At 36.8% G+C, this 25,497-nt stretch overlaps 1 long non-coding RNA gene across 1 annotated transcript in view; it reads right to left on the reverse strand.

Moving 5' to 3' along the window:
- LOC145514583 (uncharacterized) overlaps positions 1 to 25,497 on the reverse strand; it is a 619,877-nt gene that overhangs the window by 555,991 nt on the left and 38,389 nt on the right. Inside the window, exon 2 of the long non-coding RNA XR_014060253.1 lies at positions 658 to 805. This is a non-coding gene — a long non-coding RNA (uncharacterized LOC145514583). The remainder of the gene's footprint in view (positions 1 to 657; positions 806 to 25,497) is intronic.

Below are 25,497 nucleotides of genomic sequence, written 5' to 3' on the forward strand. Positions count from 1 at the left end.
ATGACTGTACTTAAGAATTATCATGGGAAAGAAACAGGCACACACACATATACATTGGGACAAGGAAACAGTCAAAACAGGCAGCTCTTAATGTGTTTCTATCTACAAATGCTGGTATGTGACCTATTGAAGCCCACTGTCATGATATGAGGCAGGAGTCTGTAGAGGCACATGTAGGCTTGGAGAGAAGCTGAGGCATCTCGCAGATTCTAACCCTGCTTCCTGTTTGTTTAGAGGAAGTGATCTTATGCATTAACAAGTTTTTTTGGAGTCAGAGATTGTGTCTTTTACACTGGGCTCTTAGGAGCCTAGGACAGAGACTGAAACAAAGCAGATGTTCAATCAACACTGACTAAATTAAATCAAACATTCTTGTATCTTCTGTGTCCAGCCTCTAAGTGGGCATAATGTAGCTCCAAGAAGTCCTTTGATTTGTTGGAAAAGAAACCATTTGACTCCTATTGAGCTATTTCCAAATACCATGTGTAGGAAGGTAAAAAATCTCATCTTTTTCAATTCCCTCACTATGCATCTCTTATACATCATATTTACAGAGAAAAATAATCACTTTATATGCAATTGAGATTTGCCACTTGAATTCCAAAGAATGCCAGGGCCTTGAGAGAATCTCCTCATACCAGTGGGCATCACACGTACCACACAGTTTAGGTACTCCCTCTCATCTAGCAGGCTGAAGGCAGAGTCATTAATGAGGCATTGCCTCCAGCCAATCCTTGGAGCTGCAAAGCATCACCACCAGTACAACTGGTCACTTGTCTCTTCAGTGCCATGGAGTAGAGATAAGCTGTGAGGAAAAAGTAACCAAGGAAAGGATAGAAAGAGAAAAAAGTTAAAAGGAGATTCAAACTGATTCACCTCAATCCTCAAAACAATTCTTTTTCTAAGCACCAGAGGAGTGTCTATTATTCTCTGTATTTCTTGGATCTTGCCCTGACTTGGAAAATGGCATTTATGAAGTATTTGAGAGTAAACCCTTGTTTTTCTTTGCTCATAAAGTCACAAAGAGGAAAATACATTCTGAGATGTAGTCCCCAGTTCAAATTAAGTTCAAAGTCAATTCAGAACCACAAAAGTGGTGGAGTTCACTACGAGGACTGGTGGGCAGTACCCACCCTCCCAATATCAGCTGGACCCGAACATGACCAGCAGAAGATGCTGGGCAGTAAACAGGTGTGGGAGGTGGAGAGACACAGAAATACTTCACTGCTTTCTTCTTATAACTTTTACTTAAATTTCGCTCACCAAAAGACCAAGCACAACACACCAGCAAGGTTTAAAAAGAAAAAAAAAGCTTTGAGTAATGCCTCCCACAGCCTCAACACTTCCTAGGCCAATCAAACAGATTACTGGTCTATATGTACTGGTGGGTTATAGATTCCAAGGAGGCCATCCAACAGAGACTTTTGTGGGTCAACTTGTTTTAGAATAAGTGGCCTAAATCAATATTGTTTACAAGTTCTAATTGTTTACTTATTGACACAAACTTACATAAAGCCATTTAATGAGAAAAGGTTTGCACAACCCGTGGTACTGTGTTATATCAGATTTTAGCCATCATGTCATAGCCTGGCTCAAAAGGAAGAATTGCTCGTAACTCGTGGGCCAGGAATGAGAAGCCTATTAAGATCTGAAAAGCTGTCATCCACCCTGAAAGGACTTGTGTCAGCCTCTGAGGATATATTTTAAACCGCCTGTCCGCAAGAAAACTTTAATAATGCAGCCTTGCTCTAATGTCTTGTGAGAGGAGAGGCAATTTTACTTCTTCTATTAACCCAACGTGATTACAATGGCTTATTTCATGGAATATTAAGTTCAAATTCTGCTCCCTGGGAGGACAATAAAAAAAAAAAAAAAGAGTGTGCTTATGACTTTGCCCGAAATAGCCACAGGACCACAGCTCCTTGGTGCTTTTAACACATCCAAGCAATAATCTACTGTAATTCGCTAATGGTGAGATAAATTAGTGACCAAATAATAACCTGAAAAGATGATATCAAGATGGAAAGCAAATGTTTATCTTTTGCAAAAGACAGCATAACAAAGCTTATGGTAGTCTTCCACTAGTCTCTCTTTAAAAAGAAAAAAATCAAGTCCTCATTAGCTACCTCTGACAGTAGTTTAACAGTGAGACCACAGTTAGCTAACTAACAAAATAAATAAGTATTTTGAAAAACAACAAGCAGCTTCAGAGTCCCCTCAACTATACAAACGCTTAGGGAAATGAAAGTGGACTTCCTCTAAGAATTCCCAATAAGATCTACTCTTTGGAAATTATTTCAAAGAGTGATGGGACTGATGAAAAAAGATAGCTTTACCATAATCAAGGTCATCTAGGATTTTCCATAGGTCCAAATGAAAAATTTTATAGTCAACTTTGAGACCCATATTTTCATTTTTAATTGTGGGTGAATAACTGGTTGAAATCAGAACCATAATTAGATACCCAATAATCCTAAAAGCTAATAGGCATCTCTTACCTGGTTCCCAAAAGCCATGACCAATACTTGCTCATAATGGCTTTCATTTTCCAATATGGCTCCTGTCTAATCACTCTCCATGTAAATGGGAGGAGATCCTTTCTTAATAGCAGGAGAATGAAAGTTCATTTTCCTTGGCTCTGCATGACCTTTGAATACTGCATGAAGTGGTGAAGATTGGATAGCTACCTTGAATAAATTTAATTCACACAATTTATGGTATGAAATTCTCTCTCCATCTGGGGCTTCCATAAACAATGTTAATTTCATGGAATAGGAGCCACAGTTTGCTTATGTACTCTGGTGGTGGTAGTGACCATATTATTCAGGCCTGCATGAGCATAGCTCATTTGAAAACAGACAAGTTCATCAACTAGAAAACAAGATTCTTAAAGCTATAGAAAGCACAAGTAAAGAGAATCCTCTTCTTCAATTTATATGGGTTTCTTTATCATAAGTGGCATATTCAGGTAAAACCAAGCATAGTGAACTCACACCAGTGGCTCAGAAATGACACCTTATGGATGTGATTTATCACTGTTTTTTTCTTTTACAAAGGGAGGAAAAAAAGCATTCACCTTTAACATTTTTATTTGTGAAATGCAAATGGTAAATGGAATTATAAACATAAGCCAATGAACCGAAGGAGTGCTTAAAATTAAGTGTACCTAAAAACCAGTGTTGACTCTTTAAAAAGGAAAAAATTGCATATAAATACAATCATGCTTATTTTTACTCTCTCTTTAGAGGAGTTCCCTGTTTGTGGCCCACACGACAAAATGATCTGATAAGCAGAGCAAGGCTAAATGGCAAACAGCAAACATCCCAACCTGATGTATTTCCTCAGCCCTGACCTTCAGATAAAAATCGTACAGAAATCTGCAAAACCTCCAAATATGCAGCACCACATGCTTCCAACATTTTCAGACACAACAGTGGAGGGGGGTGAGGTGGGGAGGGGAATGGTAAAAGAGGAAAAAGAAACAAATGTATTGCTACCGAAAACAGTTAGCGTTTTCTCTTTAATATTTCAAGATTGGGGTCAGATGAATGCAGTGGCTGCCTACGCCATTTCTTTCCCCATCTGTAATGTGCATGCATAGACACATGTGTAATATACATACGTGTGTGTCATTTTTATGTGTAGGTGTACCCAATATCAAGTGTGTGGGTAGTTCACATGAGATATATACATACTGTGTGCATATTTTTTTAAAAAAAGACTTCAAACGGTAAAAATTTATTGCACTGTGAAATTAGCTAAAATTATGACAACTGTAAGAAAAAAAATTATACGGGCAAAATTTGGGTCTGGTGGAAGAATTCTTTGATGTCTGGATTCCAATTTAACCCCCGACTGAGTTCTAAGAATCAAATGAACAAAGTATATCATACACCCCAAGTCTGCCTGTCAGCGCTAGCCATCATTTTTTATTTTATTCTTTCCAGCTGCATGTATTTACAAGACTCTGTTCTGACATTTCCTCCCCTCAAAATGTACACACTCACTGCTACGGGCAGTTGCCAAATACATTTGTAAAACAATTCAACCTTGTGTTTGTTTATTCATTAGGCATCTCTATCAGTCTCAATAAATATGTATCACTCTAATTTTTTACATTTGCTATTTCGTCAAGCCTTTGTATATTTGACTTGTATGTTTATGTATGAATATATACAACCCACATTTTAAAAACAGCTCCTCAAATACACATTGAAAATAAAAAAAAGGGTATTTGCATACAAAAATTCACCTACACATTGCCTTTCTGTCTAGGATAGGATTTTTAAAAATTAAGGACAAGAATTATAATTAAATAGATTTCAAACTATCCCTGCACATACAGAGACTATGGTATTCCAATCTGGATCTATATCAGTGATACCAGGTAACTCTCAAAACATGCACAAATGAGTGTTTCATGTACCTAAGTTTGGCACCAGAGAACAGTTTTGCAGGTACCACACTGGAGAACAGTGAAGTCTGAACTGCTGGTGTATACTGCATACAAAAATAACTTTACTCGGGTATATGGCTGTTCAGTGAGCTAAGTCTTCAAATATTTTAATGCAGTTATAAATGTTTAAAATATTAATAATAAATCTAGGTTGTTTAAAGAATATTTCCAAATAACATAAAATATTTAGTTTCCCCCAACCTATCCATAAAAAGATAAGATTTATCACAAAATGTTTGAGGAATAATCAGCCATTTTTGGCTAATATATTTTAATATTTATACACATGACACACGCTGAATATAAATGATACATCGTGATTTCCCACAGTGTATGGAATTTATACAATTAACTGCAAGGTCCAATGGCTTGAAGGCACATAAGGTGCAAACACAGTTACAAGGTTTTGTTGATTATTGTTATAAATCTTATAAAGCATAAAAGCATTAAAGTATATTCTGTTTACACCATTCATTTTAAAATGCAGCTTATAAAAATATTATTATTTCTTATTAAAAGATTTATGTTTTTCTAGCTTTTTTCTTTTATAAGGTAAATTTATTGCCAGTATGCAAAAAATACTATTTTCCACTTCCAAATATGTGTTTAAAATATACCCTGAGATTCAATATCAATTTTCAAGTTATTTCTCAAGGGTTATATTTTTTCATAATAACAGCTGCAAACATTCAGGTATTATTTGTCTGGTTTCTCCAAAGTGTTTAAATTTATAAAGAATCAAATAACAAAAGCATGATGATCCAAATTGCTTATTTTATACACACATTATAGCCATATACATATGTATGCACTTATGCATGTATATTTTGAGCACACCATTAATCATCAATGCCAAAATCAGATTATCAATCCACCTACCCTGAACATTAAGTGTTTTAATATTCATATAAATTATACCAAAGATATATATGTGATTTTGCTTTCAAATTAAGAAACTTTGGTTCTTAATGGAGATATTTTTCATTAGGCCTCTCCATTCCTTCCTAGCCGTATGTAATGTTTAAATACATTTGTAAATAAAAATCTGCAATAATTCTACAGCACATCCCTAAACCATCAGTGGGTGAATTTCTTAAAAAAGAGCTAAAGCCATAGCATATGAAATGTGAAATGGAATCATCCCAATGTGTAGATGCATGATCCTGGGTTGTCCACCCATTAGTAAAAGGCAGTGGATTCTGCAGCTGCTTATCAAATCAGCTTTGTGTTTCTGGAATGAGTTCCTGCTGCTGAGCCTGACTTTGTAGACAGTCGTGAAAAAAAATACCCTATAAGATTGATCTCACTCAAAATGAAACCTCTGGAAAGACCTGTAAGTTTTATCAAGCCCATGTACACATAGATAGCTTAAGGATAAATGAACAACATGAACATCTGTGTGCATAATACACACTAATGTATTTAATACGTTTACTTGTATTCAAACCACATACATATTATATGTCTTGCCTACTGTCAGTGATAAGATTCATGTACAGGGTATATGTTTGTGTCATATCAGTAACATTTATTCAATAACTTGCATGTTTATATCAGCTAAAATAATTATCAATTCCATTTCTTTTTTGCTTTTTGCTCTAACAAGTTTGGCAATCAAAAAAGAAAAAAATAAGTACAAAACTAGCTCCTTTCATCAATTACCCAGCCAGATACTTGGGGTAGAAATTCATTAGCATGTAACCTCCATTCATTTGTTAAACCAGAGTACTGGGAAGAATTAGAAAATAACAGCATTTCTCCTAGTTTTCTTTGCCATGAAAAACAAACCGCTAGAAAAGGTCCAGAATCAGCTTTGTTTCTTTTTTCAAATGGGCCTAATATCCTTTCTCAACCACCCGCGCACACCACACACATGCAAAACCCACTGGGTGCACCCATGGTCCATATGTGGCTCCAAAACAGAGCTGTACATTTGCAAGCATAACATCTTAAATATTGGAAGCCAATTTGGACTATTAAAAATCTATGATCCGAGTGAGAAATCATGCTAAATACGAGTCCCAGTAACTTTATTTTTAATGATGATTTTTTACAAAAAAAAAAAAAAAAAAAAAAACAAGGTAGGGGAGAGAGATCAGCAGGGTGAATGTAAAAATTGTTCATCTCAAATTTCTACAAACCCAAGTGTCAGGGTAAGCATGTACAGTGCATCAAGCATAACAAAATGAAAACGAGGTGTTGGGGGGAGGGGGTCCCAGGCACTTGCTTCCTTGAATCCCTCTGAATACATTTCACAATTCATCAGTTTTTGTCTTTCCTGCCACGAATGAGGACAATCAGACCAGACACCCATTAGATTTTTCATGCAATTTTTTTTTCTTGTTCATGACATGTTGGCAGGGAGGATGGCAATTCTGAAATCTTACCAAATGAGAAAAATGTCAGAAGCTGAACTGACAGCTAGTGGTTACTATGGTGATAGGTGATATTGAAAAAAATAAAATAAAATAAGACTCAGTTAATTCAAAAGGAATCAAGTTGGGTATTTTTAAGCCAGTTGATACAGATGAAAACTTAATCCTGATATTGGGACATTATCTTTTTGAGCTAACAGCCAAAGACACCATTTAGCTTAAATAATAACTAAATACACAGCTCATAATCTTGTGATTAAAAATAATGGAAAGAAACAGTATTGATAAATGGAAGTCAAATATTATTACCAAATGACTATCAGAGAAATACAGATTATATTCAGTAGAAAGAGGATTTTTATCTGGGGGAAAAAAGTTTACAGTTTCAGCAAAATATTTGTAAAAAGAGAACATAATAGCTTCACAGGAAAAAAAAGGACTCAAGGGAAAATCCACATTCTGTTAAAACACACACAGAAAAGTACAAACATGTTTTTTTCATCTTGCGAGTTCATCTAAAAAAATAGAAAGTCCATCTTGATTGTAATTGTCAATACACTCAATGTCTATTTTTTAAAAGTATTTACATAGGTAAATACTCATTATGAATTTTTTAAAATCAATGTATCTTTTTTCACCATATCACTATTTCCTTTATTGAAATTCAATTTAATGTTCTGACCGTTATTCAGGGATCTTCATATAAGCAAAATGATAATAATAATGATGTAACAACCATTTTGTAACCATCAAGGAATGACAACTTACCCTAGCTCAATCAATTACCACTGTTATTTTTAGGTTTCATGGTTTAAAAGAAGAAAAAACTACCATGAAAATAATATTTATAATTAAACAAAAATATGCAACTATCCCACATGTAATGCACATGAGCCTAGACAAGACAGTTTTTTTTTTTTTTAAAGAGTTTAAAAACAATGAGATGATTCAAAGTTGATATGGGTTCAGTCACGAAGAATACATTGTATCTGAAAATCTTTGACGTGGAGTAACTTTTTCAAGGCTTCTATTCATACTGACACCAAAATGCCATAAATACAATGAATTAATATAGAAAAGTATACTTAGGAAGATCAGAAGCAGCTCTCATTTTGAAATAGTATATTCTGAGACTATTCTATGCTTGCATATTTTTTCCATATGCCGCACTCTCAGATCTAGTCTTTATACTTTTTCATTTGATATAAGGATATTAAATTATCTACTGTATCTTTTTTTAAAATCAAATCTTTTGAGAGTTACAGGTAACTAGCGAAAACAAGATTCTTATTTATAACCCCAAGCTAGTATTTAATGCAAGAAGGAGGGGGTATATTATCAAGGAAGAAGCTCAGAGGAATAAAAAAAAATTAAAGTCCTGTTGGTTAGGGGAAGCGCTTTTCCACTGAACAGACTACAATGCCATCTACTGGGAAAGTGAAGTTCGACTTCACTAAAAATAGTAAGGCTAGTTTAAAAGGCAAATAGATGTAATTGGAGAGACATCCAGTCCTATACCTTTCAGCATTCAAAACAGGTAAGTGTGTACACACACACACACACACACACACACACACATATTTAATGACAATATATATTGTCATTAAAACAACAGTTCTTATTATAGATCATTATATTCTTACTCTGAGATCTTCTCCCAGCATTTTGCTGCTTAATTTCCAGCTAAAGCCTCTCTTTTCATCTCCTTCCAACTACTCTTTAGTAACAAGTTAACAACACCCAGAACAACCTTGGTGTCATTTCCTGTAATCTCTAGCTTGTGATTTTTTACAGGAACATGTGCTAATATCTCCTGCAAGAGATTTGTTTAACACTTAAAATCACAAAGTGAAAAGCAAGGGTCCTGGTCATCTGGGGTGAAGAAGAGTGAAGATCTAGAGAAAACCCTTGACATCATATGCATAAAGTGGCTTTTTCTATCTCCTTACGCTGCTTGGGATGCAGAAGCTAAGTTATCCTTTAAAAACTAAAAATCTGTCAAATTTTTGCAAGCTGGACTTAACATTTCCACCAATGCATCCTTTGCCCATTTGTACACTTCTCTTTAATTTTGGCTGGCTTGTTCTATGATCTTTAAAAGTGAGAAATGGAAATTAAGCAGAGCCATTTCCCCCTCTCTATATAAAACTAATCAAATTGAGGAAATTGATGTATAGAAGCAAGAAGGGACTATCATGCCAATTAACTAAGAATCTGTTTTATAAGCACTATCAAAAGAAAACAATTTCCTACCTAAAAGCTACTGTCTATATATTCCAAGTATAGGTTTAGGCATAAGTAAACAGCAAAGATTCTCAATCTGCACACTATTCACATTTGGGGGAAGGTAGATAATTCCTTGTTATAGAGGGATTTCCTGTGCATTATAAGGTGGTAAACAGCATCCCCAGCCCCTACCCAATAGATATCACTGGTAACCCTCTACATACACACAGCTAGGATAATCAACAAGGTCACCAGACAATGCCAGATGTCCCCTCATATCAAAATCAACCCCTCAAACCTTGATAACAACTGTTGTAGGATACTAATTTCAACTTATATAAACTAGTTCTCACGTGATTCTCTACGTGGCAGTGATTCATGTTGATGCATGAAATAATATTTGTTAAAGATATAAGAATATGGTAAAATGAGAACGCCGATGGGAATTTGCTGTATGACTCAAGGAACTCAAGCTGGGGTTCTGTAATAACCTAGGGGGGTGGGAATGGGCAGGAGGTGGGAGGGAGATACAAGAGTGAGGGGCCGTATGTACACCTATGGTTAATTCATGTTGATGTATGACAGAAATCAAACCAAACCAATATTGTAAATCAGTCAATCAAAAATAAATAATTTTAAAACAGAATATGGTAAAATAGGTGTGAATGGGAGGATAGCAATCTACATTCAATAATTTCTTTAACCTCAAGGCTAATCAGGGCTCCTGACATTTCCAGAGGACTCACTCACAAGTTCTAGGGAGAGAGCTAAAGGGGAAAGTTAGCTCATGGATGGCAGCTGTCTAAAGGATATTCCCCAAAAGCAAAGGGGAAAAATTGCCATTCTGATGAGATCTTGGGACAAGCAGGGGGCTGAGATAGAGAATGGGGAAAATAATTGTTTTATTCAAAGTGTTTAAATTATAGAGCTTTACCATCCAAAGTTAAACAGCAAACTGAAGAATTGATGATCTTTAAAGAGGAAGTATTTCTTCTCCTGAAAAAAAATCAGAAAATTTTAACAGGGAAGGTATAAAATTTGAATTTCTTAACAAGAAACATAATTTGAAACCTTGTGGATCTTTAAAAATCACCCTTCCAGAAGAAAACTAATTAAGAGGAGAAGGTAGTGGGGAGATACATAGGTTTACATTCAAGAGAGCTAGTGAAGTTAGAATTATTGCTAAGTTCAGGCTTAAGACAGTGTAGCTCTGCATTAATCCAAAATGCTTACAACTAGGAGTAAAGTCTTTTAAGCACTATCCCAGGACATGTGTGCAAAATCTCCATTTAAATTTCTCCAACAGAACATCAAGTAATTCTGCAGTAACTAACAGACTGTATTAGATATGCATTGTCCATTTCCATTGCCCTTTACCATCTGCAAGGATATCAAAGTTTGGTTGGTGGGAAGTTTTCAATAGCTAGTCTTCTTTTTGTAGCACTCACTCTGAAAAAATGTAAATACCACCTGTCTCTGCCCCACTCCTTTACCAACCATTTGGTGACAACAGGCAAGAATGTAGAGAAATTTTTAACATTTAACATTTCTTAATACTCTGAAATCTTGCTTTTCCTCATTGTAGGAAAGAGGTATGTGGGAATGAAAAGAAACTGAATGCAAAACAAAGTATATTCACTCTTCAAAACTGCAGTCACTGGTACCATGTTCCCTAATACCGGTGGCTTTTGTGGAGTGTTTTCTTTCTTTAAATGAGCTGGACCACACATACTCACTCATTCAGCGTAAGGCTATAGATGAACTGTCTCCGTATTTTTAAAGAAACTCAGCTTGTGCGGTCTGCTGATATCTCAGAGAAACGAGAACTATTTTCACATTTCATTCACATAATGGATGGGGCTATAGTGCAGAGCAGACAAGCCCCCTGGAAAGCATTCGGTTTGTCACAACATGTAGGAAAATTCTCATGCTCTTTCTACACTGAGTTTCCCAAACTTAGCTAGATTTCCACAGCAGTATTCATGGAATACATGGCACTGGACCCGGGGAGATAAAGATCATTAATGCACACACACTTCCCATTCTGCCCATGGATTGTCATACTTGTAAATTTCAGCATACCTATATACTCTGGATATTTGTTAGGGTTCCTGCTACAAAGCTGCCTTTTTCAAAAACTGGTTTTTTAAAGCCAAGAAAACAAAAGCTGATTGTCAAGATTGTCCAGGAGTGTGTATCTAAAAGATTTTGTTTCAGTTCTCTACAGATATTACCTGAGCAGTGTCCCCTATTGTTACCCACACCTGGTGGCCCGCCCCATGGCTGCCTTCCGGACAAAGACCTTCCCTTTGACTCCAGAGAGAGGTCACTGTGCACAAAACGCTGGTAGAATCCAGCCTCTTTTAGTCCCTTAACTTTCATCGTCAGTTGCTAAATTAGCTAATGATTAATTAGTTAATGTTTTCAAAGCACTTTGAAGATGAAAAGCACCGCCTGAGTGCTAAGTGTAAAACAGCATTAGTTATTCGACTCTGCAAAGACTAATTAGCTTTTAAAAAAATGTTCCCCCCAAACTGATCAATAATGCTTCTGGTATTCTAGTAGGAGTGTTTGTCCCACAGATCACTAAGACCCACCTCACGTTTTAAGGCTTTTATGCCCCGAGACACGCAGAAATCCTGACCGAGGTTTATTGCTTAGTAACCCCTTGCCTTTCAACGTGGCTGGAGTTGGGCTAGTGATGTCATCTATACAAAACACAGCATTTTTGCTGTCAAAAAAGCTTTAAAGGATTATTTAACAAAGCTAAAAGTAAAGAACTAAACTCTAGGAAAGTGGTACAGAAACATGATCAGTGAACTTATATTTAAGAAGAATTAAGCTTTTAAAGTTTTTTTTTTTTCCTCTAAAAAGCTCTTTAACGGTGGTTCTCCAGGTGGCCTCTGAATTTATTGTGAGATTTCACTTTGATGGCTATGAGTCCTCATGGGGACTATTATGTCAATAATTTCAACAGCAACATTTTATTCCAGGTACAGAAATGACTTAGAAGATAGAGTTGGGGTCTGGAAATTCCAGGATCCTGCTTTAAATTGCCCATACCAACCACTATAGAATGAAAAGAGATAGCTTTTGCCATTTCTCCCCTCTCCAGCCTGAGTCTTAATGCACAGACTCTTTTGTCAGCTTCTTGGATCCTAAGTGTCCCAAAAAACCATTTGAAAAAGTTCAGTATTTTATTTCTCTCATCCACTTTCAAATACTTCAATAATGTAAAGTTAATGGAAATTTTGAAGCTAAGATAAGCAACTCTGTAAACACAGTTTTGAGGATCATTTGTCCCCTTGGTACAAACACATACTTCTCCCCACTGTCTACCAGCAGGACTTGATCATAAACACTGGGGATTTGAGAATTCTTTAAAATGCCTGTGCTTTTTACTTTAGTCAAGGTAAAAAAATAATTGTCTTTAAGATTAAAAATACTAAATAATTTCTGTTAAAGGTTGATTTTTGTTTTGAGTAAATTTTTTTTTTGTTTTGAAGGAGGGCAATTTCAAAATAATATGAAGATGCTGACTTTTAAGGACATCAAGCAAACACTATTAATATGAACTCTCAAAATGTGCAGTATTAACAAAATTAAAGCTTTATACAGATAACAAACCATAGAGACAATTGCTTAGAAAATAAAAAGTTAATCTAAACAAAACAAATTTCACATTTGGGAACATATGTTCCTTATGTATTTAGTTACTCCAAGAAAGAGTTTAGATGAACCACAAACATTATAGTGTACATGTGTGTACAGATACATACACAGACACATATATATAACATGTATGTGATATATACACATAATCACACACATTGCACCCACATCAATCAAACATTTGCTAAACAAAAGGAAAAGAGTGACATGTGCACAAATTCCCAGAACTACAAGTTTGGTATCAATATCAGTGTCAGCCTTTCCTGTAGGCACTGAAATCTATCTGCCGTCAAAGCACAGTAAAATCACCTGAACGCGAAAAAAGAAATGGGCAGAATGAAAAGTGTAGCCAGCTACTAGATGATTTCTTTGCAATTTCCTAAGTGAATACAAAAGAGCAGACACCTGAAATAATTTGCAAATCGCTGTAACCCAGATACTCAAAAACATAAAATATGAGCAGAATTTGGAAGGAGAAAGTAGTCCAGTCAAGGGCAGCTGTTACTTCCCAGGTCTCTAGAACTGGGCTGAACACTAAATATAGGGCTAGAGAAGAGAACAAAGTAGGGGAAAAGGTGCAATTTTGACTAGAAGAAGAAGTTACTTGGGAAATTTTAAGGATTACTTAAAATTCTTATCTAAATCAAGTTCCCTCCTGAATTTCTTTTTCTTATAATTGAACAAGTGTTAAACTGTATCAGGCTGTCACAGCTGTTCCAATACATGAACTGCACTTATAGTAACAGCTTTCGTTACACATTTTTTTGTGGAGTAGTTTCCAGCACACTGCAATCAGAGCTTGCATATTTTTATACTACTTGCATATTGAAAATAAACCCAACATCTCAGATTATTTTTCTCATACTGCATCTGGTATGTATGGTTTCTAAAAGACAAAGAGGCAATTGTGATTTCATACCTACTGATCTGAGTACAACACCTTGTTTTATTTTTATAAATTATTCTCAGTATTTTAGTCAAAAAAACAAAAAAATAGAATACTTCAGTTCGGTCTAAGGAAGTCCTAAAAAACTGCAGCTTAACCAGATCATTATCCATGAGCCAAATGCTAACATAATTTTTTCATTTCAGAATATCTTTATGATGACATATCAAATAGCCAAATATTATATGGGTACAGAGGCCATGAAATATTCCTCAGCCAGAGCTTTTAATAAAAGAAACATGGAAAAATCGACACATTCAAGACTCTTAATTCAACTGTTTGTTTTGTATTCAAAAGCACTTGTTCAGTCTGCCCTGAGTAACAGCAGTATTTCAACCACAGGTGACTGTTCCCAAAATGACCACGGTTCATGACTTCAATTGTTGCTCCCGGAAATATTCCAATATTTGCAAAACACAGAAATTCTGAAATGCCTTCATTCAAACAGGAATACATAGGCTATGCTTTAGAAACACTACACAAAGAATAATCGTCTTTCTGCTGAAGTAAAAATAATTGCGTTTGTCTGAATAGTTTTTGAATTAAATATCCACATGCTATTGTTTCACAGGCTGTAAAAGAAATGATAGCCATCTGTTGCTTATTGTCCTTTTTCCAGAATTAGGACTTAATTAGCTGCAAATGCCTTATCTTCCCAATCACTACAGCACATACGTTCTCTAAATTTTGCCTCTTGTTGTTCAAGCCCTCTAAATTAGTAGATTCAAAATTAGCCAGTTATAGCAATGCTTTTCACTTTAAATTTTAATAATAAACAGAGACATCTCCTTTCTTTTTTTTTTCCCCTAGACCCTCCCTCTTTTCTGTAAACTGAAGGCTGCTGCTGAAAGGATTGAAAATCTGGAAAGAGTTTGGGGTGGACTGGCCAACCCCCTTTCATTTCCTTCAGATGTTTACAATCTAGCACCTTTCTGAAGACAAAGATGGGAAAAAAGCTATTTTTCCCGTTGACTGAAGGGTGAGACAGGGGGGTATTAAAAACTGATCAATGTAATTTTTTTCTCAGAAGTATTTGCACATCTGTGAAATAATGTAATTTATTAAAAATTCTTTTTATATGGCATTCATGATTATAGCCTGATCTGGAGAATTATTCAAATATAAAATTAAATGTTCAAAAACTTGCTGTGCTGTGGATGGCTGAGCTTATCCCAGCTGTGCATCAAACTTACATAATTCTATTAAAAGTATAAAAGTGAGCCTTTCTAGGTCTCATTGAGTTTCTGAAAAGGGGAAGTAGTATTTTAAGAGAAAGTGTGATGATCTTTTTTTGTTTGTTTCATTTACTTCTGAAAAGCCTTCCAGGGTCTAAGGATGCCCTACTACACTGTTCAAAAACAGTAACGACAACAAAAAGGGTGGTGGGGTAGGGCTCCTGGGTGTACTGAAAAGGTTCTGTAAAACAGCTTGTATTTTGTTATCACAGAAAATCTGTGACTTAAAGGAAAGTTACAAACCTGTAGTGAAAATTCTTCTGTCTGGGTGAAATTGCTTAAGATATAACACGAGCTGTCTGTAATTTACCTGGTCTCTCTCTTGAGCAGGGCAAGCTACTTTCACTTTGAAAGTAGCCCGCATTCACCCACCATCATCCAAAAACAGCAAGTGCTCCGAATTGACTAAGGGAGATTTGCCCTCCAAATGCATAGCTTATAAAAACAAACTTTCCTTAGCCAAGTGTTAGAGCTAAGTTTTCATTCCCATTTACATGCCTTTGCATTGTCAATTCTGAATACTTCTGCCTGTAAGGGAGAAATTCTACGAAATATTTGTCAAATTCAAATTTATCCTATTTCTTGCACAGTCACTTCAAGGTAACGAATAGTCAGTGCTATTTAAAATAACTGGAGCCCAGAAAATAAAAGACTATGAAATCTTTTTTGAAGTTACAGACTGAAACCCACACCCCAGATCCTGGTATGTTCTGTATGTCCTTTTATTTTTTTTTTTTAAATAAAATGCAGTTCCAAAGCATTTATTATGAATTAAAGGTTTAGAAATAAACCAGAATTTGTTTATGGATTAGCATTACCAAATTTAAAGTAGAAAGAAAAATACAATTCTTAATCATTTTGTGGCACAAATTGGTAGTCAGATGATTTCCCCAAAAGCTCACATTAGGAAGAAAGGGATCTGCAGTTACCATCTTTAAAAACACAAGTAAAATAAGGGCAAAGATATTGTTTCTGCTGCCTAAGACAGACGGACTTTAATAACACTTAACAGAATGATGCACATAATGATCTCAGAAAGCACTTCTTATGCCTCATCCATCATGCCGAGGAGAAAATGAAGCCTTCGACAGCATTAGGAATTATTCTAGATCTTGTCAGTAATTCGCAGCTCCTCCGTAGGATCACAACACAAATGTGCGTATGTGAGACACTGACCATTAATCTGGGAGTTTTTTTTTCTACCCACAACAGCACGCACTGAGAATGTATCAATTGTTTCATGGAGAAATGGGATATATGAAGCCACACTAAATAAAACAAGAAAAACCAAGGAGATATATGGATAGATAAACAAACTGTGTTATGGAATGAAAATGTTTTTTATCACTATAAGAGAAATAAAAGTAATGTCCCTCCTACCCAGGCTAGATGAATTGGAAACTATAAATGTCCTGGCTAAAGAACCAGACTCTCATTGATTAAAAGTTTCTATAAAGTTGCAACACATTATCAACATCCCTAAGTAATAAGCCCTTATGAGATGAGAAAATGAAGGGTTTCCTTTCTCTACTAAAGTGAAATGCAAAAGGGTCCACTTTCTGTCCTTCAGGCAGAAAATCAAAGTGAGCACCTGGGTTGTTTCTTTCACTCGTTTGAAAGTTTTCATAGGGTTCAGAAAGATGCAAGAGGGAGGATCCTGAGGATGAATAAAATAACCGGCTTATTCAGATATCTCTGGTTTTGACAGTATGTCAGTGGCCAAACAAATGTGAACTCCCAACCCTCATGATAAAACAAACAGCAGATTTTGGCAGCATCTTCCTCAAAATAAGCTCTGTTCTTAATAGTATAATGACCATACTGAAACAGACTCTGCTCCAGAGAAAACGGTTTACAAATATTTGCAAAACAAACTCTTAAAACATTCCTCTGAGTCCACTCCAAATCAATTTCTATACATACACTGTAAAGATGAAAGCTGACTGGCTGTCTGGTTTATGATAAATTAAGGTGGTTTAACTTCCAACAATCATACACCCCACACAGATGTATTTCTGTGAAGTTCTGCGAGCTACTCCACAACCAAAAAAAAAGCAGGGCTCTTGTCAAATGGATTGAAATGAATGCTCCTTAGAGTGGATGCACTGGAACAGGACCGGGGAGGAACAAAAAAAAGAAACAGATAAATAGGCAGCTGAGGACAATGTAAATATAAGCTATAAACAGTAATAATCACTAAGTTAAAGTTTTCTAAATTAAAATGCAGGTTTTTCTCTTTAGTTATCTAAAAAGTATGTTAGGTAAGTAAAAGCAGGCCAAAACTACTTGCAAATTGGTATCTAGTGTAAACAGAATTCCATCTTATTTTCAATACTCAAAACATAAAAGGTTATATTAAAAACACACACACACACACTTTTTTGCCCATGTGGAATGATGAACAAATTTTCAAGGACAGAAGTGCTAAGTATACAACTCAGGTTGGGCTACTTTGCCCATCTCCCCAAGGCGGGGCTCTGAATAACTTATTATTCACAGGTAACAAACTCAAGAGTGAGATAAAAACATGGGCACTGCCCTGGTTCCCTCCCTCCCTGTCTGAATCAACTCACCTTCCCTTGCCTCTCTTCCCCCCCCACAATGAAAACTATAAAGCAGAAATGTCACTGAGAACATCACCATGGTCTGGCAATGGTCAGATATTTATACTGAATAATGCTCACGCCAGGAAGGAGTAAAACCAGCTTTAAAATTGAGATTTTCACAAAATAATGAAGAGGAAATGTCATCCTTGCAGCAGTAAAATGGCATAAATTGTGCTTATTCATTCATTATCCTGTTTCCCTCCCCTTCCCCCATGGAAACATAATTTTTATTTTTCAAATCTACATGCATACAAGAGAACTTGGCTTCTGCCATAGTTGTTGCTCTTTCAAAGCCCAACACTAGAGACAAGGATGTAAAGATTGTTTTTTTAATTACAAAGATGGCAATGAGAACACATTTCCTTCTAGATTTCAATTCAAAGAGAAAAGGTAAATAGAATTCCCCAAACAAAATTACCTGGAGCTTTAACTTTTACTTTCTCTAATTGAACTACAGAGAAAATCGCAGCTCAGTGTCACCTGCTCGACAGTAAATACACTGCTCCCGGTAGCAAGGAGCTGGAGGAAGGAAAAGAAAAAGTGCCTACATTCCAATGACGCTGGTCCAGTCCCTGAAAGGATTACAAAAGAACACTCAAGAAGATATTTCTGTGGACAGCTTTCCAGGGAGATGTCAGGGCTAGGGGAGGAAAAGTGGGGGCTAGTTTTAACTAGAGACAATCGGATCCGTGAGGGTGGGGTAGGGTCCACTGTGGAAGTCCAGTTAATGTGCAGACAGATTTCAGGCTGAAAAGCAGTACTCATAAGGATCCCTGTCCCCGCTACCAAAATATCCTGTAAACCTCTGCTGTCTGGCAGCAAGCCTGCATACTCTCCAGTGCTGAGATAAAGACCCAATCTGCTCATCAAACACCTCCAGGCTCCACCATCTAATAGGAACAAATTGGCAATGACTGCCCAAGCTAGTAACACAGGCCCACTGATTTGTAGATTGATACGGATGCCTAATGATCCCCTTGGGCAGATCAATAGGAACAATCCTCATCCCTGCCTTTCTTCTTTATTGGCCTAGAAGACTAAGGCAAGGATAAAGCAGGGTGCGGAAGAGGCCACAGTACCACCTGAGGACAGGTGGAGAATAAGGATACAGGTGTTGATGTGTGTGGAGGAAAGCCAGTCCAGACCAGAGCTCAAGAACTTTTCTCTGTCTTGATTCCATTTCCCAGTATTTGGCAGGCAAAGGGTGTAAGAATAGAACACAAGATGCTTTTCTATTAATAGTAGCCACGCACAGCATTCAGTGAGATACAGGTTATTGTAAGCATAGCTGCCTTCATCTAGGAGAAGGAAGAGACACAATGCAAGCCCCAGTGCCACTTCAAGAAGAGGAACATGGTAGAGAAAAAATGCCGAAGATGCGAATGAGAAAGAGGGAAAGGGGGCAAAGATGTGATGCTCTGTGTTAGGAAAACTTGGGATAGAATCAATCTGGAGGGCCTGTGACCAAAGAGGGGTGACAATGATGGACACTGTTTTAAATAACAAAAAAGAGGCAAGGGGATTCATCTCCTGTGTTGCCTGAACATGCTTAAAGCACCCTGGTCCCTCCACCCGTTTGACTGCTCGTTCTCACACATGGGTGCTTTTCTCGGAACCCTGCACCTTTCTCTTCAATGTGCTATCCAAGCAGGTGTCCTACAAGTTGACAGGGGTTTGCTCTTACCCTGACTCTTCCTCCTTCTGCAGACCACCCCCTCCTCCCCAAGGGTTAGGGCTCGTTTTCCATTTGCGTATTATTCTTGTGAATAAAATTATCCAATTAGGAAATCCATTTAAAGTCCTTAACAATAACAGGGAAAAACTAATGGAGTTGCTTTGGATTTTCTTTTTCAATAAATTAATGTTAGTGATGTTCTGTGGATTCTTAAGTGCTCATTTATATCATCATGGTTATTGCACACGTAACAATTAGACCTAAATTTCTATACTGATTTGTCTATACTGTAGGAAGTTCATCCTCCCAAAGAAGCAATAGATGGGACTAATCAGAGGAAAACTTACGGGCAGACAGAATGAATTTGACTTCTACAACAAATAAATCGACGAAGTCTACAAACCCTTCTAGTGTGTTTATATTCTTTTTCTTCTTTTAATTATCAGAAAGTTTAAATTAAAACCCCCCCTCTCCTTTCCCATGAATCCTTTTACAACTACCTCCTGCATATTTACAGGTGTTGCATACAAAATAGCCAAAAGCAAGGGGGAAAATGTTCCATTTTTACTCCTGCATTCAGACCTGCAACTAGCCGCCTGAGAATTTGCTTTGTTCAGTAATCAGTCCGGTTTGGTTTTGTTATTAAAGGAAGATAACGCTGAATGCCAGAGATGAAATTGCATTTTCTTGATTGTCAACGGTTGAAACCCCTGCCACCCTGCTGATCCGTAAAAGATCTTTTTTGATAATAATAAAAATGTTTTTAATCTCATCCCCCTCTTTTTTTTTGTTTGCATACACAAAATAGAGATAAAGAAACATGAAAACCCTTGGTATCCCAGCTCAGTGTGTAACATCAGAAATCAGTCATCTCTTTCCTGTATGTTGCATTCTCCTTTTTAAATAAAAGCAAACGTGGAGCTGCGTTAAATTTTGACAGTAAAGGGTTTGCAGTGATGGACCAAACAATCACATGCACTGGAGCTCCTGCACTGACCACTTAAAATTCAAATTTCACACTAACGATAAGTGTAATCATGGCAATCAGCATCACCACCACCACCATCACCATCATCACAATAAAAAGATGCATTCTGTTCGCTGGTGACATCAATCAACTGTGTGGTGAAGATCAGAAGCAGCGCTCCCCTCTTGCTCTCTCACTCCGTCTGTCTTGCTGACTACCCCCCTCCCCACTCACTGCTCCCCCCCACCTCACCCCCCCACCCCGCTCTGAGAAGTGATCACATTTAATTCATTGCATCATTATGTCATCTCCATACTAATCTCTGCCCTCACACCTCCGCCACTTTGACATGCAAATGAGCTAGAAAAAAAAAGCCACACATTAATATAAAAAAGTCACAGCAATCATGTCTGATTTCCTGCCTTCCAGCCCCACAACACTCCCTCCAGTCCCCACCTCTCCCCCCATCTCTCTCTCCAGCACGCTGTGCTGGTGATCACAAGAAACAACAGCAATCTGTTGAAGATCAGACACTAAGACAGGGAGGTGGAGAGAAGGATACAACACATACACGTGTCAGCAACGCGGCCCAGGCAGTCCTATTTGCATATTCACATGAGTTCCATTCTCAGATTGCTTAAGCAGGGAAGAAGTTAGGTAGCTCCCCCACCCACCTACCCTCCCAGATCCATAAAGAAACAGCTCTTGAGAAGGAGAGGGGGGGAGAGAGAGGGAAAAAGAGGATGAGAGAGGGAGAGAGAGAGAGAAATGAATGTAAAGGGAGAGAAAGACAGAATATAAGGAGAGAGAGAGGAAATGGATAGAGATAGATATACAGAAAGAGACAGAGGAAAGGAAAGAAAAGAGAAGAAAAGAAAGGCTGTCCACATCTGCCTTACCTCAGCTAGCTTGCTTTCTGTTGCTCTTAAAAGGAATTCCCTGTGGTTCCTTTAGAATTTTTGAGAACCATCCTTCAGGGTTTTTACTTCTCTCTCTCCCTCTCCCTCTCTCTCTCCCTCTCTCTCTCCCTCTCTCTCTCTCCCCTCCTCCTCCTCTTTCTGTGTTGTGACTGGGTTTATAAAAAAAATAAATAAAAAGACAACTCCATGTTCAGCTAGCAGTCAAGAAGGCATCATGAAGTCCAGGGCTACAGGGGGAGGGAAGGGAGGAGGGGAGGGTCACAGCTTAATGCTTTACAAAGGAGAACCTGAAGTCTCTGTTTTTAAAACATCCCTCTCACATACAATGACTAACCAAGACAAAAATATACATACTCTATGTATACACAGAGACATATGTACGTTTTCACCAGTAACCCAGATGTCAGAAATGTTAAGACTGTGATGCAAACAAATGTAGGAAAATTATGAGTCATCGTGAAAAAAAACCCTATTGCGGATCCACTTTGCTGCTCTCTGATTGCAGAGGGGGCCAGGCAGCTAGGGGTTTTATTTGCTGAATCACATTTGTACCAATACCGATGCAATAAGGGACTGGCTTGAGAAGGGGTTTCAGCGACTGCAATGAATTTCCCAGCTTTGATCAGTTTTCATCAGTACTTGTGTGGCAATGAAAATGTGTGAACATGTCCACAAATTTTCTTGCTTTCGTTTTCTTGCAACAACTAAGGGGAAAAAGGGAAAAGGAAAAGAGTGTTTAAATATATATATGATATACATATCATATATATATACATATATCTCCAAGCTGATGCAACTAATAATAATAGCTGTCTTTAAATATTCCTTATGAAGTGTAAAATTGTATGAATTAAAAACATAGAGTGATTTGTGCAAAATGCACCTACTTTTCCAGCGGCCTACTGTATAACATTATCCTAATTGACTTTATTAGCTCTGGTGAAATGTTACTGTCCCTCCAAGGAACCTGCTTTCCAAGACAAGTGAACCGCTGCAGTACTGATGAACAGCAGCTGATTCACAGACATTAAGTGCTAGTCTGTTAAGTGAACGGAATAAAAACATTTTCAAAATACAATGAATGGTGTCCAGTTTAATTCCATTTCTCAACCTGCTCATTTCAACTAGCAAAGACAAAAAGGCATCCAATATTATAAGAAACATTAATAGAAATGTAATTCTAAAAACTGACCAGAAGGATGCTTTTGCAAATTGGTTTTGATCATTAATCCTAAATTTAAATTGTATGAACAACGTTTCACTGTAAAAAGAAAAAAAAAAAAGATGCATGGTCAAGTTATAGGTCTCTTAAAATTTATTCAATTGACTATTTAGTAACTAATTAGGGGAATTATAAAAAGTAGGATAATAATAAAAGCAATGTAAAAATTTGTATTACAGCATTAATATATGTACCATGGGACAACGACCCAAACGTGGGTCACTATCTAGATCATGACTCATATATATGAGAGAATACCATTATATCTGTGTAACTGACTTTGCAGGGGGAGCAAAGAAAGAAAGAGGGATAGAAGGGAGGGAGGCAGTGAGTGAGTTTAAAAGATGTTAGTATTCACATTTATCAAGAACTTCAGGATCTTGATGATGGTTAAGAAAATGCCAAAATTAAAATTTTCTTCATTTGAAAGAGAACTCTTAACAGACACATCAGAAAAAAATTAATTCCTCTGTATCTCCTAGAGAAACTATGAAGAGAGAGATGTTTTGTATTTGTGACCTGAATCCTAAGAGGAGGGGGAAAAGGTAATTTTAAGAATCTGACCCTAATTCATGAGTTACAGTTTCTACCCAAAATTGATGAAAAACATCTATGACAAGATTCATCAATGAGTTCCTGAAATAAAGACAAAATAACCAAAACATGGGACCCAGGAACGTTATATTTCAATATTATCATATGAATTAAATGTAATCCTTGAAGCGACTAGTCCCTGGGGTCACATATTAGGCCTCCCCCCCCATTCTCAACCCCCCCTTTTTTTATTTAATAGAGGTCATCCAGGCTGAAAAGCAAAACCCAAATGAAAAGCATCTTCAGTGTGCTTATAACATGAGCTGCAAGGGGTCAGGCAGCGTCTTGTATGGCCTCATAAAAAATACATAACCAGACAGCCTAATAGTATTTCTTTGCATTCATTTTTGGATGGAGGGTGGGGGCTGGGGAGGAGAAAGAGCTGATGTTCATAGCCATGATGAAAAAAACAAGTCAAAGATGACAAAAAAATACATTTTTAAAAAGAGGATAATCTTTTTCTTTTGTAAAAAACATATTAAGTGCAACTCTAAATGTGACTGATTTATAAAATATACTGACTTCCATTTTTAAGACAGTAAAAGGTATATAAATGCATATCTGTATTTCCTTTTTTTTTTGGTTTTTCATGTTAATTGGGCCCTTCTTCTGGTTAACATTTTCAACACAGTAAATACTCGCTTAAATATAGATTTATAAGCTACATTTATTTCTGGTGATTTCTAAAAATGAAACAATGATGAGGAAAAAAAAAACACTGTGTTTTTGCCTTAACACAGAGAATGTATGCAGACATATGATGAGGGGAGGAGCGTGGGCAGTGAGAGAAAGAGGAGAATCACACAGTTGGACAACAAATAAAAATAAACAGCTCTCAAAGCTGGGGAGATGAGAGAAGCTCTAAATATATTCTTTCCCCTCCCCCTCGCTTCTTTCCTCCCAAACATAGCCCAGAGATGAGTGACCCTGCTGGGGAAGATGGAGGCAGAGAGGTGACCCGGCGCTAACCAGCCTGTTAGAACTAATCAGGTGTTCTCCTAAGGCACTCCACTGACATCAGGGCAGCCTGGAGATCGCTCTCCTTGCTATTGCCCATCCTCAGCTTGAAATTTACTACTCCTTTGCATTATTAAAGAGACAGCTCTCATCCTCTGTGGGACAGAGAAGATTTGGTGAAGATAAATACTCTGAATTATTTTTATTTAAATGTTATGTTTGTACTCAGTAGTCCAGATATTAAAAACCTATGATTTTACAGCATAGCCATGTGAATAATCTGCCATTGGTGTTTCCCGCTGAGATAGTCAAAAGGCAAGAAAAGAAACCTAATCTTATAATTTATATTCCCCTTCCAAGCACCCATCTGCATGTGTGCACACACACACACATACACACTTTCATCCTCCCCTATATACTCCATTTGGGAATCAAAGAATAGGAAATATTATTCAAAAGTGCCTAATTTTCATTGCACATTCAGCACAGCATTGTCATCCATGGTGAAGAGTCATCAATAAAGTTCTACAGAAATAAGACTTTACTCCTAACCCAATTTCCCACTTAGAACTTCATGACTCTTAATTGTGGCAAGCAGGTCAACTTACAAGATTTCACATAATATTTTTAATAAATGTGTTTTAATGTTCCCATAAAAACATAGCTTGCTTGAAGAGATAGCATTATTGAATCTTAAAGGGATGTGGCAATCTGGAGATATCACCTGCCATCCAGTCCAGCTACCCCCACATGGAGTGCAGACCTACCTCGTCCACAACATAACCCAAGAGCATAACTGTTTAATTAGGATTTTACAAAAAAGTCTTAAAACAAACAGTTTTCTTCCAAGCTATCACTCTGCCAAGGTTAGAAAATTTAGTTTTCTAAAACATAATCATTATAAACAATTGATCATCAAACAACTGGCCAATAGGCATAGAGACTATTTTATTAAGTGAAATTTTGAATGTCTTGAACTTTGGTGCCAATAAATACAGTTTTTATTGGACAAAGGTTTAAAGGTAGTCAGAATATTTTTCAAAATCTTCCAGAGAGTTAGCTTGTCAGGAATGAGCACAGGTAAGTGATTCTGTCAAGAACAAATATAGCCAGCAGTTACGAGTAGAAGAAATACTGAACAGTAGAATACTTGCTGATTCGTTAATCAGTTAGTTAAGACCTTGTTTTCCTTATAATCCTAAAATGTTGCTTGAAAAACATGAACCTCTAAATACAGACACCCAAGATATATATTCCCATTTCATAAAAATACGTATTGGGCTGGCCAAAAAGTTCATTCAAGTTTTTCTGTAACATCTTATGGAAGCCTGAATGAACATTTTGGCCAACCCATACTTAAACCAGACTAAACTTCTAAATGCTTTGTGATCCTCTCATAGACTAACACTTCACCTTCACTACAGGCTAGCCACTAAACATATTACCTTACAAACAGAAAACTTTCCACTCCTAATGGTAATAACAGATTGGTTTAAAATAATCTCCAACAAAATGACAGCACAGTCTTAAATTGGATGATAATGTAATATGATAAATTTAACAATGGAGAGGAGGAACTACAGATCAAGAAATATATGCTGAATTATAGAACAGTCAACAATCAATCAGCCGAAGACAACCAAGTA

The sequence above is a fragment of the Giraffa tippelskirchi genome, chromosome 7 (genome assembly GCF_054371585.1).
Source record: "Giraffa tippelskirchi isolate mGirTip1 chromosome 7, T2T-mGirTip1v1.2.pri, whole genome shotgun sequence".
In the NCBI taxonomy this organism is placed as follows: domain Eukaryota; kingdom Metazoa; phylum Chordata; class Mammalia; order Artiodactyla; family Giraffidae; genus Giraffa; species Giraffa tippelskirchi.